The following is a 20,950-nucleotide window of genomic DNA, read 5'->3' on the forward strand; positions in this document are numbered from 1 at the left end:
CTCCAATGGGAGTTCGTCCCATGAGCATGCTCAGTTGAGGGAACAAAGGACTTAGCCTCTGGAGAGAGTTGCCGCAAAGGCACTCTCCTCTGCAATCTCCTCTGCAGCAGACAAAGTGCAGGAGACTGCAGAATGTAAGGGTCTAGATTTCAACATAGGAGAGGTAGAAATCTGACTCCTAACATTACCCCCCCTCCTAGGGCCCCCTCCTCCCTGAGCCTTCTGGACCATCAACCTGGGCCCTACGGTGGCATGGGGCTCAAACTCGTCCGAAGGCGAGCTTGGTGTCCTGGTAGGTGTTACAGTAAACCGGGACACCTGGAAGGCATCAGTGGAAGCAAGGTCACCAGGTTTCAGAAGAGACACCTGGGAGATGGCAGGAGTAGGCGAGGTAACAGAACGCTGCCGCGAATCAGCGACCGTCACCACTCTAGGAAGGCTGTCCTGAGCACATGAGGTGCAAGCCTGGATACATTTTTTGATGTCCCGAGCTCTATGGGGCCACCAATACGCGCCGGCCAAAAGCTTCGAGATTTGCATGTAGCCCCGATGGTGAGGCGCATTGGACACATGCGCCCATGCGAGAACCTGAGCCCTAAGGTGAGGAGGGACAAAGGTCTCGATGACCGGTTCAGACTCTGACCATTGCGGGGAGCTGGCTTCCGGAGAAACTGCACATACATGGTGACAACCGCAAATGGATTCCTGATCTGACTCTGTACCAAGATTGGTTCGAGACACCTCCATGGGCTCAGGGGGTAGAACCTCTGGCTCAGAGAGCTCAAGAGGTTCAAAAAATTTAGGAGCCGAAACAGCTCTTCGCTTGGAGTGAGCCCGCTCCATACCGCGCGCTGAAAACCGAAGGTCGATGCATGAGGAGACGGAAATTAGCTCCTCCAAGCTAGTGGGGATCTCTCTAGTTGAGAGAGCATCCTTGACGTGCTCTGCTAAACCTCGCCAAAAAATGGAGATAAGGGCCTTGTCAGACCATTCCAACTCGGATGCCAGTGTCCGAAAACGGACGGCATACTGGCTAACCGAGAGTGACCCCTGAGTGAAGGAGAGTAATTGCAGAGATGTGTCATGCGTGACCCGAGGACCGAGAAAAACCTGCTTGATAGATGTTAGCAAGTTAGCAGCGGTCCGAATCTCGGGGTCACCACGCTCCCATAAAGGCATAGCCCATTCTAAGGCCTTGCCCGACAGTATGGAGATAATAAAGGCCACCTTGGCCCGCTCTGTAGGAAATTGCGCAGCCAGCAGCTCCATGTGTATTGAGCACTGACTGATAAAGCCCCTGCAGGAGGCGCCATCCCCAGAGTATTTATCGGGCAACGGGAGGCGGGTAACTGTCGGCGCAAGGGAAGACGAGAAGGGCCGGAGAAGACGTCACTCTCGCGAGAGCGCGACATCATCAGCGGTGTTTCGCGCTAAGCATTACTGGGGCCGGAAGATGCTGGGAGCGTGGTGAGAGGAGAGAAAGAGTCCGGGGGCCGTCGGGAGGTGTTTATATCACTATTTTATTTTTTTACAGAGATTCTAGAATACCCGATGCGATAGAATCAGGCCACCATCTAGTATATATATGTGTGTATACATATATATATATTTATACTTTTTGTTTTTAAAGTACATACACAATATGTAAACAGTGTGGGCCATTTTAATGGATACACCTAAATAAAATGGGAATGGTTGGTGATATCAACTTCCTGTTTGTGGCACATTAGTATATGGGAGGGGGGAAACTTTTCAAGTTTTCAAGATGAGTGGTGACCATTGCGGCCATTTTGAAGTTGGCCATTTTGGATCCAACTTTATTTTTTCCAATGGGAAGAGGGTCATGTGACACATCAAACTTATTGAGAATTTCACAAGAAAAACGATGGTGTGCTTGGTTTTAACGTAACTTTATTCTTTCATTTTTACAAGTTTATGACCACTTATAAAATGTGTTCAAAGTGCTGCCCATTGTGTTGAATTGTCAATGCAATCCTCTTTTCCAACTCTTGACACACTGATAACAACACCACAGAAGAAATGCTAGTCTAAGGGCTCATACGCAATTGCGAGAGACTCACACGATTCTTCAATGAATCGAATGAAAACCCGGCACTGCCACCAGCACCCGGACCGGAGCATGCGGCTGCATAGAAATACATGTAGCTCTGGTCCGAGTGCCTGGCAGTGCCAGGTTTTCATGCGAGAGATTCGAATGAGAATCGTGTGAGTCTCTCGCAAGTGAGTATGAGCCCTAAGGGGGTCAGATTCCTTGTAGGAATGCTCCGACCTAACACACATAAAGTGATGGTGCACAATCTTGCTGGAAAAACTCAGGGAGCATGCTATCTTCAGTGCATAAAAAGGGCAACACATCATCATGTAGCAATTTCAGATATCCAGTGGCATTGAGGTTTCCATTGATGAAGAATGGCCCCGCTATCTTTGTACCCCATATACCACACCATACCATCAATTATGGGTGTCAGGTCCCAGCATTCCTACATGAACAGTTTCCTGGAAAGTGGATGGGTCATCGTGGGCCAGTTGAATGGCCACCAAGGTCTCCCAATCTGACCCCCTTAGACTTTTATCTTTGGGGTAATCTGAAGGCAATTATCTATGCTGTGAAGATACGAGATGTGCAGCATCTGAAACAATGGATACTGAAGGCCTAAAAACAAAAAACATGAAAAGTTTGTCAGTTTGCTGAGTTGTTAACGCCTTTTAACTCCCAAGGTGTTTGCACATTAATAACCAAGCCAATGTTTAAAATTCTGACCAGTGTCACTTTATGAGGTAATAACTCTGAAATGCTTCAACGGATCGCACTGATTCTGAGACTGTATTTTCATGACATATTGCACTTCATGATAGATGTAAAAAAATTTTTGATATAACTTGTTTATTTGTGAAAAAATGGAAATTTGTCAAAAAATTTGGAAAATTTTGCAATTTTCAAATTTTGAATTCTTATGCCCTTAAATCAGAGAATGGTGTCACACAAAATAGTTAATAAATAGCATTGCCCACATGTCTACTTTACATCAGCACAATTTTTTAAACAAAATTTTTTGGGTATAGGAAGGGTTAAAAGTTGACCAGCGATTTCTCATTTTTGCAACAAAATTTACAAAACCATTTTTTTAGGGACCACCTCAAATTTGAAGTGACTTTGAGGTATCTATATGATAGAAAATACCCCAAAGTGACACCATTCTAAGAAGTGCACCCACCAAGGTGCTGAAAACCACATTCAAGAAGTTTATAAACCGTTCAGGTGCTTTACAGAAATTTTTGGAATGTAGAAAAAAAATGAACACTATTTTTTTCACAAAAATTTTATTTTCGACCCCAAATTTTTTTATTTTCACAAGGGTAACAGGAAAAAATAGACCCCCAAAATTTTGATGCAATGTCTCCTGAGCATGCCAGTGGAGGAAACCACTTTTTAGGCACATGGCAGAGCTTGGAAGGGAAGGAACAGCACTTCACTTTTTGAATTCAAAATTTGCTGGAACAATTAGCGGTCGCCATGTCACGTTTGGAGAGCCCCTGATGCACCTAGACAGTTAAAATCCCCCAAAGGTGACACCATTTTGGATATTAGACCCATCAGGGAACTTATCTAGATGTTTGGTGAGCACATTGAACCCCCAGGTGCTTCACAGAAGTTTATAACATTGAGCCGTGCTGGAATCATTAGCGAACACCATGTTGTGATTGGAGAGCCCCTAATGTGCCTAGCCAGTGGAACCCCACCACATGTGACCCCATTTTGGAAACTAGACCCTTCAAGGAATGTATTTAGCTGTTTGGTGAGCACCTTGAACCCTAAGGTGCTTCGCAGAACTTTATAACATTGAGCCGTGAAAATAAAAAAATCACATTTTCCCCACAAAATGTTTTTTAGCCCCAAATTTTGCCTTTTTTATAAGGGTATCAGGAGAAATTGCACCATACAATTTGTAGTGCAATTTCTCCTGAGTATGCCGATACCTCATATGTGGGAGAAAACTACTGTTTTGGGTGTGCCGCAGGTCTCAGAAGGGAAGGAGCATTATTTGACTTATTGAATGTAAAATTTGTTTGAATCATTAGTGGACGCCATGTCGCATTTAGAGAGCCCCTGATGCACCTAAACAGTGGAAACATCTCACAAGTGACCCCTCAGCAATGAATTTAGATGTGTGGTGAGCACCTTGAATCCCCAGGTGTTTCAGAGAAGTTTACAAAGTTGAGCCGTGAAAATAACAAAAAAATCATATTGTCCCCATAAAAATGTTATTTTAACCTTAATATTTTTATTTTCACAAGTGTAGCAGGAGAAATGACACCATACAATTTGCTGTGAAATTTCTCCTGAATATGCCAATTCCCCATATGTGTGGGAACACTACTTTTCAGTGGTGAAGAGAGTAAATTGCATTTTTACCACTAAAATGTTGCCCCAAGTTTTTCATTTTTCTAAAGTTTAATAGTAATTTTTTTTACAACAAACTGAGGTCCATTAATTCCTGAATGCGCCAATACCCTACATGTAATCGGGAAATATTTTTCAGGCACAGTGCAAAGCTCAGAAGGGAACGAGTGCCATACTATAGAGCAGATTTTCCTGTTATGGTTTGTGGGTGCCATGACCCACTGGGAGAGCCCCTGAGTTGCCAGAACATCAGAAACCCCCATAAGTGACCCAGTTTTACAAACTAGACCTCTCAATGAAGTCATCTAGGGGTGCAGTGATCATATTGACACCATGGGCGTGTCACTGAATTTTATACCTTTGGGCAGTGAAGAAAAAAATAATTACATTTTTACCACCAAAATTTTGTTTTAGCCCCAGACTTACATCATCAATCACCAAGAGGCTTTTAAACATCATCCGTCTGGAAATTCAGAGAAGCAACACCAAGACAGAGAACCCCTGGGAAATTCACAACACTGCTTGAGCATCCTCAATTATGCAGGTATCAACACTGTACATGTACAGGTATCCTAGTTTTTGCTTCTGTCTTAGTCATGTTTCTCTGGCCTTATATATAGTTATTTACACTATGTAGTAACTCTAGTTTCACCCTGCCCTTCCAGTGGCCAGCTTTCAAGATTGGATGAAACTGAGATACCAGGCGAAAATCAAACAATGAGAAAAGCACACATGGATTTAGATGAAACCACAATAACAAACAACAAACATGTAGAAACTTAGAACTATTTGTGAGGTGAAAATGGTTTCTGGTCTCAAGATTGTGTCACTATGTAAGGTGAAAGGGTTTCAGGTAATAAACAATTCTCAAGATTGTGTCACTGTGAGTATTGTCTAACAACATATAGAAACTAGAACTGTTTGTGTATGAAAGGGTTTCAGGTAATAAACAGACAGTTCTCAAGATTGTGTCACTGTGAGCATTGTCTGTCACATCTGTAAATGTTTGACCAGAAATGCAGCTATGTAATGGTCTGATTGCATTCTGTATATTTCAATATGGACTCAAAATAGCCATTTTTATATTCACACTACAGTTGCTCTTCTCTGCACCTGCTCTAGGTCAGCTATGTCTTTCTTATACATCGGAAACCAGAACTGTACACAGTATTCTAAGTGGGGTCGCAATAGTGACTTGTATAGAGGTAAAATTATGTTCTCCTCATGAGCATCTATGCCTCTTTTAATGCATCCCATTATTTTATCTGGCTTTGCAGCAGCTGCCTGACACTGGCCACCAAATGTGAGTTTGTCGTCCACCCATACACCCAGGTCATTTTCAGTGACAGTTTTGCCCAGTGGTTTACAATTAAGCATGTAATTATACATCTTGTTTGTTCTACCCCAGTGAATGACCTTACATTTATTCCCATTAAAGGTCATTTGCCGTTTATCAGCCCAAGCTTCTAGTTTACATAAATCCTCCTGTAATGTAAAATTGTCCTCCTCTGTATTGATTACCCTGCAGAGTTTAGTGTCATCTGCAAATATTGAAATTCTACTCTGTATGCCCCCTACAAGGTCGTTAATAAATATGCTAAAGAGAAACGGGCCCAACACCGACCCCTGTTGTACCCCACTGCTAACCGTGACCCAGTCTGAGTGTGCTCCATTAACCCCTTTCCGTCCTTTGACGTACTATCCCGTCTATATGCCCTGGGACTTAATTCTCAGGGACGGGATAGTACGTCACAGCAATCAGCGGCGCCCACATGGTGAGCGCCGCTGATCGCGGCCGGGTGTCAGCTGATTATCACAGCTGACACCCGGCACAATGTGTCAGGGGTGGTCATGGACCACCCCCGACATGTTAACCCCTTGCACACCGTGATCAAACATGATCGCGGTGTACCGGGGGTTAAAGGAAAGCATCGGCAGGGAGGGGACTCCCTCCGTGCTTCCCTGAGCCCCCCACAGCAGCGCAATGGGCTCCATCCCTGCATGTCCCCGAATCCAAGATGGCGACGGGGACCTTCGGGGGCCTGCAGGAAGCTGGCTTCCTCAGTGTTTGCAAAGCGCAGGCATGAGGAAAGCCTGTGCAGTGCCTGTGACAGATCGCTGATCTGTCACAGTGATCTGTGATGTGACAGATCAGCAATCTGTCACATGACAGCTATGTTCCCCCTGCGACAATGTAATAAAGTTTAAAAATAAGGTGTAAAAATAATTTTTAAAAAATCGCTAAATAAATTTAAAAAAAAAATATTCCCAAATAAATTCATTTTTTGGAAATAAAAAAACAAAAAAAAAACAATAAAAGTACACATATTTGGTATCACTACGTCCGTAACGATCCGACCTATAAAACTGTCCCACTAGTTAACCCCTTTAGCGAACCCCTTAAAAAATAAAAATAAAAAACTAAGCAAAAAATAGTGATTTATTATCATACCGCCAAACAAAAAGTGCAATAACGCGCGATCAAAAAGACGCATATAAATATCCATGGTACCACTGAAAATGTCATCTTGTCCCGCAAAAAACGAGCCACCATACAGCATCATCAGCAAAAAAATAAAAAAGTTATTGCTCGCAGAATAAAGCGATGCAAAAATAATAATTTTTTATATAAAATTGTTTTCATTGCATAAAAGCGCCAAAACATAAAAAATCGACCTAAAGGAGGTATTGCTGTAACCGTACTGACCCGAAGAATAAAACTGCTTTATCAATTTTACCGCAGGCTGAACGGTGTAAACGCACCCCCCAAAAGAAATTCATGAAACGCTGGTTTTTGTTCATTCTGCGTCCCAAAAATCAGAATAAAAAGCAATCAAAACATGTCACGTGCCCGAAAATGATACCAATAAAAACATCAACTCGTCCCACAAAAAAATAAGACCTCACATGACTTGGTGGATCAAAATATGGAAAAATTATAGCTCTCAATATGTGGTGATGCAAAAAATATTTTTAGCGTATTTTAGCGTATGACAACTGCCAAAAATAAAAACCCGCTATAAATAGTAAATCAAACCCCCCATTATCACCCCCTTAGTTAGGTAAAAGTAATAAAATTAAAAGAAAATGTATTTATTTCCATTTATTTCCATTTTCCCTTTAGGGTTAGGGTTAGGGCTAGGGATATGGCTAAGGTTAGGGCTAGGATTAGGGCTGAGATTAGGGTTAGGGGTGTATTGGGGTTCGGGTTGGAGTTATAATTGGGGGGTTTCCACTGTTTGGGCACATCAGGTGCTCTCCAAACGCAACATGGCATCTGATCTAAATTCCAGCCAATTCTGCGTTGAAAAAGTCAAACTGCGCTCCTTCCCTTCCAAGCTCTGCCATGCGCCCAAACAGTGTTTTACCCCCACATATGTGGTATCAGCTTACTCAGGACAAATTGCAAAACAACTTTTGGGGTCCAATTTCTCCTGTTACCCTTAGGAAAATAAAAAATTGGGGGCAAAGATATCATTTTTGTGGAAAAAAAAGATTTTTTTATTTTCACGTCTGGGCATTATAAACTTCTGTGAAGCACTTGGTGGTTCAAAGTGCTCACCACACATCTAGATAAGTTCCTTAGGGGGTCTAGTTTCCAAAATAGGGTCACTTGTGGGGGGTTTCCACTGTTTAGGTACATCAGGGGCTCTCCAAAAGCAACATGACACCCGTAGACCATTCCATCAAAGTCTGCATTCCAAAACGTCACTACTTCCCTTCCGAGCCCTGACGTGTGCCCATACAGTAGTTTTCTCCCACATATGGGGTATCAGCGTACTCAGGACAAATTGGACAACAACTTTTGGGGTCCAATTTCTCCTGGTACCCTTGGGAAAATAAAAAAATTGGTGACTAAAAGATCATGTTTGTGGAAAAAATACGATTTTTTTATTTTCACGCCCGGGCGTTATAAACTTCTGTGAAGCACGGGGGGGTTCAAAGTGGTCACCACACATCTAGATAAGTTCCTTGGGGGTCTAGTTTCCAAAATGGTGTCATTTGTTGGGGGTATTCACTGTTTTGGTACATCAGGGCTTTCCAAACGCGACATGGTGTCCGATCTCAATTCCAGCCAAAAACGTCAAATGGCGCTGCTTCCCTTCCGAGCTCTGCCATGCGCCCAAACAGTTGTTTACACCCACATATGGAGTATCAGTGTACTCAGGACAAATTGCACAATAACTTTTAGGGTCCTGATACCCTTGGAAAAATAAAAATTGGGGGTGAAAAGATCATTTTGGTGGAAAAAATATGATTTTTTTAATTGTACGGCTGTACGTTATAAACTTCTGTGAAGCCCTTGGGGGGTTCAAAGTTCTCACCACACATCTAGATAAATTCCTGGGGGGTCTAGTTTCCAAAATGGTGTCATTTGTGGGGGGTTTCCACTGTTTTGGTACATCAGGGGTTTTCCAATCGCAATATGGTGTCCGATCTCAAATCCACCCAAAAAAGTCAAATGGCACTGCTTCCCTTCTGAGCTCTGCCATGCGCACAAATAGTCGTTTACACCCACATATGGGGTATCAGCGTACTCAGGACAAATTGCACAATAACTTTTAGGGTCCTGTTACCTGTTATGAATGAGTCACCGGAGGAGGAGGGAAAAACAAAAATACAAGCTAAGTCCAGAAAACCGAAGAGGTTGGTAGCTAGCGGATTGCAGACCCCTGATCCTATTCACAACAACTAGCAGTAGCCGTGGAGTGATCCTACGGTGGTCCTAGACACCTCATTCACAGCTGGAGAACTAAATAAACCTAAAGAAAGAAAGGGGAAATCTAAACTGCCCCAGAGTAGACCCCAAAGCAATAGACAGCCCCCAACATGTATTGACGGTGAAAACAGATGAAAACACAAACACAGACAGAAAGACAGGCTGAGCAAACGATGGGGTCCTCACTAACTAGATAGGACAGGAAAGAAAAGCAACTGTCTGCAATCACGCAAAAACCCTGCCAAAAATAATGTCCAACATGGCTGATAGAAAAGGCCCTAAAGTCACTAGACTTCAAAATCACTATATCAGCACTCAGGTATATTCTGAAAACAGAGCAAAGAGATCAACTGATCAGAGACAAAAATGGAGTTCATCCAGTCCCAACCAGGGCTGGCTGAACACAAACACTAAGTAAACCAGACAAAATCTCATGGAACAATAGCAGAGCAAAAACTTAGCTTTAGTAGACAGGACTAAACTGGAGGCCAGAGCTCAGAGCAGAGAGGATCACCAGCAACCCAGCAGGGCGTCGGCAGCCTTATATCCACTCAGAGATTCCAGATGTCCAATCACACTCCACCTGTTCAGATGACAGGTTTTTCCCATCCAAATCAATTTCACTACCTCCTTTCACCAGCAGAGGGAGTTCATCGGACATCAAAGGTGAAGGAGAAAATGAGCTCATAACAGTACCTCTCCCTTGAGGAGGGGTCACCAAACCCTCATTCACGCCACCAGGGCGATCAGGATGGGCCCGATGAAAAGCACGAACCAATCTTTCGCCATGAATATTGGATGCAGAGACCTAAGAATTATCCTCCTGGCCATAACCCTTCCACTTAACCAAATACTGGAGTCTCCGTCTAGCCAGACGAGAGTTCAGTATCTTCTCAACCTCATATTCCAAATTACCTTCAACCAATACAGGGTCAGGAGGTGCCACCACAGGAACTACTAGCTCAACAAACCTCTTTAACAGAGACTTATGAAACACGTTATGGATCTTGAATGTAACAGGAAGAGCCAATCGAAAAGAGACAGGTTTAAGAATCTCCAAAATCTTGTAAGGTCCAATAAATCTAGGTTTAAACTTTGGAGAAGTCACCTTCATAGAGATATTCTTTGATGACAACCAAACCATATCACCCACCTTAAACCGGGGACCAATGGTCCTATGCCGGTTGGAAAACCGCTGGGCCTTTTCCTGGGAGAGAGACAACTTGTCCACCACTTGGTCCCAGATCTGGTGCATTCTCTCCACCACAGTGTCAACACCTGGGCAGGCAGAAGACTCCACCTGCCCTGAAGAGAATCGAGGATGAAACCCAAAGTTACAAAAAAAAGGTGACATCAAAGTGGCAGAACTAGCTCTATTATTTAAAGCAAATTCGGCCAAGGGCAAAAATGAAACCCAATCATCCTGATCAGCAGAAATAAAACATCTCAAATACGACTCCAAAGTCTGGTTTGTTCTCTCCGTCTGCCCATTGGTCTGAGGGTGAAACGCAGAGGAGAAGGACAACTGGATTCCCAGCTTGGAACAAAAAGTCCTCCAAAATCTAGAAACAAACTGAACTCCTCTGTCAGACACAATATTCTCAGGAATCCCATCCAAGCGAACCACCTGTTGCAAAAACAAGGGCACCAACTCTGAGGAAGATGGCAACTTAGGGAGTGGTACAAGATGGCCCATTTTAGAGAATCTATCACAAATCACTCAAATAACAGTCATTCTCTGAGAGACAGGCATATCAGAAATAAAATCCATTGAAATATGGGTCCATGGCCTCCTGGGCACCGGCAAAGGCATCAACAACCCAATAGAGCGAGAACAAGGTTTAGACTGCACAAAATTCCTGACATCACGAGACAAGGCGGGCCACCAAAAAGACCGACTCACCAAATCTCTAGTACCAAAAATACCTGGATGACCAGCCAATGCGGAGCAATGAACTTCAGACATTACTCTCTTCCTCCACTGGTCAGGAACATACAATTTTCCAATGGGACAACGCTCAGGTTTGTCCTCCTGAAACTCTTCCAGAGCACGTCTCAAATCGGGTGAGATGGCAGAAAGAACTACCCCCTCACCTAAGATGGTAGCAGGCTTGGTCACAATAGGAGAATCAGCAAAGAAACTCCTAGCGAGGGCGTCTGCCTTGACATTCTTAGTGCCCGGAAGCAAAGAGACCACAAAATCAAAACGTGTGAAAAACAAGGCCCACCTAGCCTGTCTAGGATTCAAGCGTTTGTCCGACTCAAGGTAAATCAAATTCTTGTGGTCAGTAAGGACCACGACTTGATGTTTAGCTCCCTCCAACCAATGTCTCTACTCCTCAAATGCCCATTTTATGTCTACGGGAGTGAGACATCAGGTTGCCGCAAAACCGGAGCAGAAGTGAACCTCCGCTTCAGCTCCTGAAAGGAAGAAACAGCCTCTGGAGACCAATTCAGCACATCAGCACCCTTCTTAGTCAAATCAGTCAATGGTTTGGCAATACCAGAAAAATTAGCTATAAATTTACGATAAAAATTAGCAAAATCCAAAAACTTCTGGAGGGCCTTCAAAGAAGTGGGCTGAATCCAATCATAAATGGCCTGTACCTTGGCCGGGTCCATGTCAATAGTTGACGGAGACAAAATAAATCCCAAAAATGAAATCCTCTGCACACCAAAAAGGCATTTCGATCCCTTAACATACAGGGAATTCTCCCTCAAAATCCGGAACACAGTCCGAACATGTTCCACATGAGAGTCCCAATCCCTGGAAAAGATCAAAATATCATCCAAATAGATGATCAAAAATTTATCCACAAAGTCCCGGAAAATATCATTCATGAAGCACTGGAAGACAGAAGGGGCATTAGTGAGCCCAAAAGGCATCACCAGGTACTCAAAATGTCCCTCCAGAGTATTAAACGCCGTCTTCCATTCATCCCCATGCTTAATGTGAATAAGATTATACGCCCCCCTGAGGTCAAGCTTGGTAAACCAGCAAGCACCTTTAACTCTGGAGAATAGATCAGAAATCAGGGGTAACGGATACTGATATTTAACAGTAATTTTGTTGAGGGAACGATAGTCAATACAAGGCCTTAATGAACCATCTTTCTTGGCAATGAAAAAAAAACAGCACCCAAGGCTGAAGAGGATGGTCTAATATGACCCTTCTCCAACGACTTCTTAATATAAGATCACATAGCCTCGTGCTCGGGTACAGATAAATTGAAAAGTCGACCCTTGGGAAATTTACACCCAGGGCTCAACTCAATTGCACAGTCATAACTCCTATGAGGAGGCAAAGACGCAGACTTATTCTCACTAAACACATCCTAAAAATCAGCCAAATAGTCAGGAACATCATGCGACTGGGGAGAGGTGGAGAAAACAGGAGTGTCACCAAGAGCACACCGACAACCCCAACTCACCACAGACACAGATTTCCAATCCAAAACTGGATTATGGATTTGCAATCAGGGAAATCCCAGAACAATGGTATCATGCAAATTTTGCAACACCAAAAATCTGCAATTTTCTTGATGGTCTGGGGCGACCCGCATTACCACCTGGGTCCAAAACTGAGGTTTATTCTTCGCCAAAGAAGTAGCATCAATACCCCTCAAAGGGATAGGCATCCGCAGAGGTGTCATAGGAAACCCACAACATTTAGCAAAATCCAAGTCCATCAGGTTCAGGGCCGCTCCCGAATCCACAAAAGCCTTAGCGGAAAATGTAGACAGGGAGCAGATCAGAGTAATTGCCAGAAGAAACTTAGGTTGAACACCACAAACAGCAAATGTGTGTGCAAAACATTTCTCTCGTTTAGGGCAGACAGAAATCATATGAGAGGCATCTCCACAGAAAAAACACAGCTTATTACGCCTTCTGATCTCCTGACGTTGTGCCCTAGACAAAACTCTATCACATTGCATAGGTTCAGACATTTGTTCAACAGGTGGCAACATTTCTCGTGTACTTTTACGTTCACGTAAACGCCGATCAACCTGAATGGCTAATGACATAGAATCGTCAAGACCAGAGGGAACAGGAAATCCCACCATAGTATCTTTTACGGTTTCTGACAAACCCTTCCGAAAGAGAGCTGCCAAGGCACCATCATTCCAGGTAGTAAGGACCGCCCACTTTCGGAATTTTTGACAGTATAACTCTGCAGAATCCTGACCTTGGCTCAATGCCAACAGGGCTTTCTCAGCTTGATCAATAGCATTAGGTTCATCATACAACAACCTCAAGGCTTGAAAAAATAAGTCCACATTAGTTAGAATAGGATCATCAGGTGTCAAAGAAAATGCCCAATCCTGGGGATCGCCGCGCAGCAAAGAGATGACAATTTTAACCTGCTGCACAGAGCTCCCCAATGAGTTAGGCTTCAAGGCAAGAAATAATTTACAATTATTCTTAAAATTCAAAAATTTAGACCGGTCCCCAAAAAACACATCAGGAGTAGGAATCCTTGGTTCAGCAGCATGTGAATGAGCAAGATAGGTGGAAATTCCCCGCACTTCAGCAGCCAGCTGCTCCACATGATCAGACAATTGCTTAATCTCCATTAAGAAAATTCCTCCTATGGCCCCAGAGAAAAAGAGGAAAAAATAAATACATAAAAAAAAAAATTCTGACACTTTTTTTTTTTTTTACAATTCCTTCCTGCTATTGAGTACCCTAGAATCTGCGGTATGGCTAGTGATTCTGTTATGAATGAGTCACCGGAGGAGGAAAAAACAAAAATACAAGCTAAGTCGAGAAAACCGGAGAGGTTGGTAGCTAGCGGATTGCAGACCCCTGATCCTATTCACAACAACTAACAGTAGCCGTGGGGTGTTCCTACGGTGGTCCTAGACACCTTGTTCACAGCCGGAGAACTAAATAAACCTAAAGAAAGAAAGGGGAAATCTAAACTGCCCCAGAGTAGACCCCAAAGCAATAGACAGTCCCCAACATGTATTGACGGTGAAAACAGATGAAAACACAAACACAGACAGAAATACAGGCTGAGCAAACGATGGGGCCCTCACTAACTAGATAGGACAGGAAAGAAAAGCAACTGTCTGCAATCACGCAAAAACCCTGCCAAAAATAATGTCCAACACATCTGATAGAAAAGGCCCTGAAGTCACTAGACTTCAAAATCACTATATCAGCACTCAGGTATATTCTGAAAACAGAGCAAAGAGATCAACTGATCAGAAACAAAAATGGAGTTCATCCAGTCCCAACCAGGGCTGGCTGAACACAAACACTAAGTAAACCAGACAAAATCTCATGGAACAATGGCAGAGCAAAAACTTAGCTTTAGTAGACAGGACTAAACTGGAGGCCAGAGCTCAGAGCAGAGAGGATCACCAGCAACCCAGCAGGTCGTCAGCGGCCTTATATCCACTCAGAGATTCCAGATGTCCAATCACACTCCACCTGTTCAGATGACAGGTTTTTCCCATCCAAATCAATTTCACTACCTCCTTTCACCAGTAAAGGGAGTTCAGCGGACATCAAAGGTGAAGGAGAAAATGAGCTCATAACAGTTACCCTTGGAAAAATAAAAATTGGGGGTGAAAAGATCATTTTTGTGGAAAAAAAAAGATTTTTTAATTGTACCGCTGTACATTATAAACTTCTGTGAAGCCCATGTGGGTTCAAAGTTCTCACCACATATCTAGTCAAGTTCCTTGGGCGCTCCTTCCCTTCTGAGCTCTGCCATGAGCCAAAACAGTGGTTCCCCCCCACATATCAGGTATCAGCGTACTCAGGACAAACTGCACAATAACTTTTGCAGTCCAATTTCTCCTGTTGCCCTTGGTAAAATAAAAAAAATTGAATCTGAAGTATTTTTTTGTGAAAAAAAGTTAAAAGTTCATTTTTTTTAAATATTCAAAAAATTCCTGTGACGCACCTGAAGGGTTAATAAACTTCTTGATGTGGTTTTGAGCACCTTAAGGGGTGCAATTTTTAGAATGGTGTCACTTTTGGGTATTTTCTATCATGTAGACCCCTCAAAGTGGCTTCAAATGTGATGTGGTCCGTAAAAATAAAATGGTGCTGCAAAAATGAGAAATCGCTGGTCAACTTTTAACCCTTATAACTTCCTAACAAAAAAAAATTTTGGTTCCAAAATTGTGCTCATGTAAAGTAAACATGTGGGAATTGTTACTTATTAAGGTTTTTATGTGTCGTATCTCTGTGATTTAAGGGCATAAAAATTCAAAGTTGGAAAATTGCGAAATTTTAAAATTTTTTGCCAAATTTCCATTTTTTCACAAATAAACGCAAGTTATTTGAATGAAATTTTACCACTACCATGAAGTACAATATGTCACGAGAAAACATTGTCAGAATCACCAGGATCCATCGAAGCGTTTCAGAGTTATTACCTCATAAAGGGACAGTGGTCAGAATTGTAAAAATTGGCATGGTCATGAACGTGCAAACCACCCTTGGGGGTTAAGGGGTTAATAACCACCCTTTGCTTCCTATCCCTGAGCCAGTTCTTTACCCACTTACACATATTTTCCCCTATCCCCATTGTTCTCATTTTATGTATCAACCTATTGTGTGGCACCATATCAAAAGCTTTTGAAAAGTCCATATACACCACATCCACTGCATTTCCTTGGTCCAGTCCGGAACTTACCTCTTCATAAAGGCTTATCAGATTAGTCTGACAGGAACAGTCCCTTGTAAACCCATGTTGATATTGGGTCATGAGGTTATTCTTCTCCAGATACTCCAGTATAGTATCCCTTAGAAAACCCTCCAGGATTTTACCCACAGTTGAGGTTAAGCTCACTGGCCTATAATTTACGAGTTCAGTTTTTGTCCCCTTTTTGAATATTGGCACCACATTTGCTATACCCCAGTTCCGTGGTACAGATCCTGCTATTATGAAATATTTAAAGATTAAAAATAATGGTCCATCCATGAATGTACTTAATTCCTGCAGTACTCGGGGGTGTGTCCCATCCGGGCCCAGGGATTTGTCAATTTTAGTGATTTTTAGACACTGCCATACTTCCTGCTGGCTTAAGCAGGTGACATTTAATGGAGATTTTTTGTTATCACTGATCATGTTGTCTGTCATGGGATTTTCTTGTGTAAATACTGTTGAAAAAAAGTCATTTAGCATATTGTTTTTTTCCTCATCCTCATCCACCGTTTCACCCAGACTATTTTTAAGTGGGCCAGCACTATCATTTTTAAGTTTCTTACTATTTATGTAGTTAAAGAATATTTTGGGATTATTTTTACTTTCTCTGGCAATGAGTCTCTCTGTCTCAATCTTTGCTGTCTTGATTTGCTTTTTACAGAATTTATTTAATCTCCTGTATTTATTTAATGCCTCATCACTACCTACTTGCTTTAATTCTCTAAATGCTTTATTTTTATCTCTTATTGCACCCCTTACAGCTCTATTTAGCCATAGTGGTTTCCTCCTATTTCTAGCATGTTTATTCCCATAAGGTATATATTGTGCACAGGTCCTATTCAGAATGCTAATAAACGTCTCCCATTTTCTTTATGTATTTTTATGTCTCAGGATATCGTCCCAGTTAATTGCACCAAGATCATCTCTCATCCGTTGGAAATTTGCTTTCCTGAAGTTTAGTGTCCTTGTAACCCCTCTACTACACATCTTATTGAAGGATACATGAAAACGTATTATTTTGTGATCACTATTACCCAGGTGACCCTCAGCCTGTATATTTGATATGCGGTCTGGCCTGTTGGTTAATATTAGGTCTAGCAGTGCCCCCCCTCTTGTTGAGTCCTGAACCAGTTGTGAAAGGTAATTGTCTCTCATAGTTGTCAAAAACCTATTACCTTTGCTGGAACTGCAGGTTTCGGTTCCCCAATGTATTTCAGGGTAGTTGAAGTCCCCCATAATAATGACTTCTCCTTGAGTCGCTGCTTCATATATTTGCTTTACGAGGATATTCTCCATTGCTTCCATTATTTTTGGAGACTTATAACAAACCCCTATCAGTAGTTTATTATTTTTTCACCCTCCCCTTATCTCTACCCACAGGGACTCTACATTTTCATTTTCAGATGATTCCAGATTACATGTTCCAACAAAATTAATTATAATTCCTCCATTTCGTTGGTAAGGCTTCTGGCGTTAGTATACATGCACTTGTATCTCTCATTACCTCTACTGTATTCTTCCCTAAAATATTAACTGTTAATATTAACAAATCTGCCACGAAATGTGTCGGCACAATAAAACTTTGAAGAATAATCCTGTCCTTGTGTGGTCAGCATGGATACATTGAAAAACCCGGTCTTTTTCTTCCTCCTTTTGTGACATTGGTATCTACGGGAGTCTGCAGAGACCACTGGTTCCTTTTACATTCTGCAAGGGGTTGTGACTGTTCACAACCTGTAAAGGTGAGTGCACTAACAGTGTATTGTCACCCAAAAAATCACCTTTATCGCCCTATGTGCACTCTCTTTCCTTAATGTCAGTTGTAAGGAGGAAGACCAGGCTGCAGGGGCCTGCATCATGCTGGGACCGGAACTGCTGAACTGCGTCCCATGTTGCCCAGGGGAAAGAATAGGGGACAGGACAGGCCCCATGACCCAGGAAGAGTTGGCATGACTATGCCAGGTCGTGAGGAGAAAGCGAGCGAAGAAACAGTGAGTTTCCCACCGGCAGCGAGGGCAGAGGCATGCGTACGGCACACTCCGCAGTATGAGAGAAAGCGCGGGGCAGAACTGTGGCAGTGCTTTCACATACGGGCCACTGAGCCAGCTAAGCAGAGTGCAACGCTTGCACGGAGAGCAGTGAGGGCCCGCTGCAGAACCCTGAGGTGCGTCCCCCATTGCTGACAGACACACAGTGGCACCTGTGTGGCACAGATACTACTGCAGCGAGCCTCACTTTGGCTAGCACAGAGAAGTGAACACCGAGCAGAGCCATGCAGAGCAGCCATTCAGGTGACAGCAGCTGCTCAGAGAGACATGTGCCACGAGGAACCTTGTGGAGAGCTTTACTCTTTTGCTCCGCAGCTTTTCCCACTTTCATTGCGCGGGCTTATGGACTAGGGGCTCAGCGGGTAAAACCGAAGAACCCCCGCTGCCGCCAGAAGTTGGATTGTTAACTTTGAACCCCATATGAGGATCCTACACCGGCCGTTGCCGGTACTACTACCCCCATCGGATGTGGACTAAGGACTCCATCAGGAACTACAATAAGTGTTGTTTGAAACTTAGACTGTTGCACTCGTTTTGCTTATTTCATTTAACCCTTGTTCTTCTAATAGCTCTCTGCTACTGCCTATCAACTCCCTGCGAGGAGATTACTTTATCTTTTTCTGTTAAAAGAATATATAGTATTGTTATACCGTACTGCTCTGCAATCTCTGCGTACTGCATCTCAGCACCTACTTACATAGTTATGTCTGTGGATACTGTGCTTCTGGACCCAGAAAATAATTATAATACAAACTGCAATGCCAACCTTTATTTATAATAAATGCTGTGCTCCCTCCCCAGCAATTACCTCGTTTCTCCAAATTCAACACCAAAGGCTACAGTTCCTGACTTGTGCACTCTCATAATTACTGAACATTTTCATGTCAAGTATAAAGTGATGCAATACATAGCTAGATCATTCATGACAATGTTCTCATTATCACTAATGTTCTTATGTTTGCATGCTGCAATTTCCTTCTTCAAATCAAATATTTTCTATAAGATTCAAGTTAGGAAATGAACACTGCAGAATCTTCCAGGACTTTTTCCGAAACCAAGCCTTAGTGGACTAAATAGTACTACTAGTACTACTTTTACCCAACAAATTACTGTAAAGTAAGAACTATAAACAACTGTACTATGCCCCTCACTAACTAAACTAAAATATGCACTATTCCCCATTAATTAATTAAAGTACACACTGCCGCCCTTTCAATTGTACAGGTATTACTGGAAAGCTGGAATGTTCTAGTGTTGCAGAGTATAATATAAGGCAGCCAGAAAGGGGCATGTGGATGGGAGGAGATATTCAACAGTGTATACTGTCTCCAATCAGCCTCCCCCCTCATAAGTAAGCAGACCAATGGCATTGATACTGGAAGTTGAAGCCGTGGCAGTGCTGAGAGAAGACAAATAAGCCTCGGGTAACGGGGTCTTCTGTGCTGTAATAGCTCTTACATTACCACCTCGTGTTTCAGGAGGTCCACTCTGCTTTTCCTCACTTCTGAATGAAGGGTGCTGGCTCGAAAGGCTTTGTAACATGGGAACATATAAAAGATCACTGCTACTCCATGTATTTCCAGTATGACAACATTTTACTCATCGGTCTCAGAATATATATGCATACAGAGGGCAGGACAATCAATGTGTGTCGTGCCAGTAGATAACAGGCTCCAATTAAGACGCCAGACATACATTACAATAGCCATGGGATTAAAGGTACTGTCACACTTAGCGATGTACCAACAATCCCGACCAGCGATATGACGCAGTCAGGATCGCTGGTACATCGCTAAGTGGTTGCTAGTGAGCTGCCACACAGGCAGATCTCACCAGCGACATCGCTGGGGATGGGGGTCGCTCCTTACCTGTCACACTAGGCGATCCTGCGTCCTCCCGCCCGGCTCCACGCTTGTCGCTCGTCTCTCCACAGGAAGCGCCGCAGGAAGCTGATGACGAGAAACAGTCCTGGATGATCTCGCGCGGTCAGCGATAACCAGCGGGGGAGCGGGTCGTAGGTAAGTATCAGACACAGCGATGTCGCTTGCAATATCGCTATAACGTCACAAGTTATTGCGATATTGCTAGCAATATCACTTAGTGTGACAGTACCTTTACAAAGGTGGGGGGAGATCAGAAGTGGGATATCTTGCTTACCTCTGCCCAGGGGGTCGCAGCCGGTTGGTTGCTGCATTAAGGGCATACATCTCCTATTCGGTGTGCTGGGGGGTTCTGTAACACGGCTCCCCCTTTTCAGCGACGCGATCGGCATACACACCTTAATATACACCTTAACGGATCGGCTTGGGGGAGGACCGAAGTCTATGGGGTTGGTACAAGTTCCGTTTGTCGACTTAGTCCATCGGCATTACCATTTTGTTTGCCGGGTCTGTAGTGGATGGTGAAGTCTAGAGGTTGTAGGGCTAAACTTCACCGCAATAATCTGGCGTTGTCTCCAAAGACCCGATTAAGCCACACTAGGGGATTAGGGTCCATTAAGAGGGAAAACTGTCGTCCATACAAATATGGCTGTAACTTCTTGAGTGCCCATACTACTGCCAGGCACTCCTTCTTGATGGCCGCATAGCTTACTTCACGGGGCAATAGTTTCCCACTCAGGTAAGCTACCGAGTGGTCTTGACTGTCCAGCCCGACTTGGCTCAGCACTGCCCCCAATCCAAGCATAGAAGCAGCTGTGTGAACCAGGAAACGTTTAGTTGGATCAGGTGCGGCCAATACCGGGGTATTTGTGGGTCCAGGTTACCTGGCGGGGGAGGTTCTTATGGGTCAGTTCAGTGAGGGGCTTGGCTACGCTGCTGTAATTGGGGACACATTTCCTATAATACCCTGCTAGCCCTAGAAACGCCATGACCTGGGTTTTAGTGCGTGGGGTGGGCCTTTTGGCTATGGCCTCAATCTCTGCTGGTTCTGGTCGCTGTTTCCCACTTCCCACCCAATGTCCTAATTACTGAACCTCTGCTTTGCCCACGTGACACTTGTTGGGGTTCAAGGTGATTCCGGCCTTGTGAATCCTGTCCAATACGGTCTTTAGGTGATTTAGATTCTCATCCCATGTCGCGCTGTAGATGGCGATA

This window comes from Dendrobates tinctorius, unplaced genomic scaffold, assembly GCF_039654945.1.
Source record: "Dendrobates tinctorius isolate UK_male_01 unplaced genomic scaffold, ASM3965494v1 ptg000231l, whole genome shotgun sequence".
NCBI classification, from domain to species: Eukaryota; Metazoa; Chordata; class Amphibia; order Anura; family Dendrobatidae; genus Dendrobates; species Dendrobates tinctorius.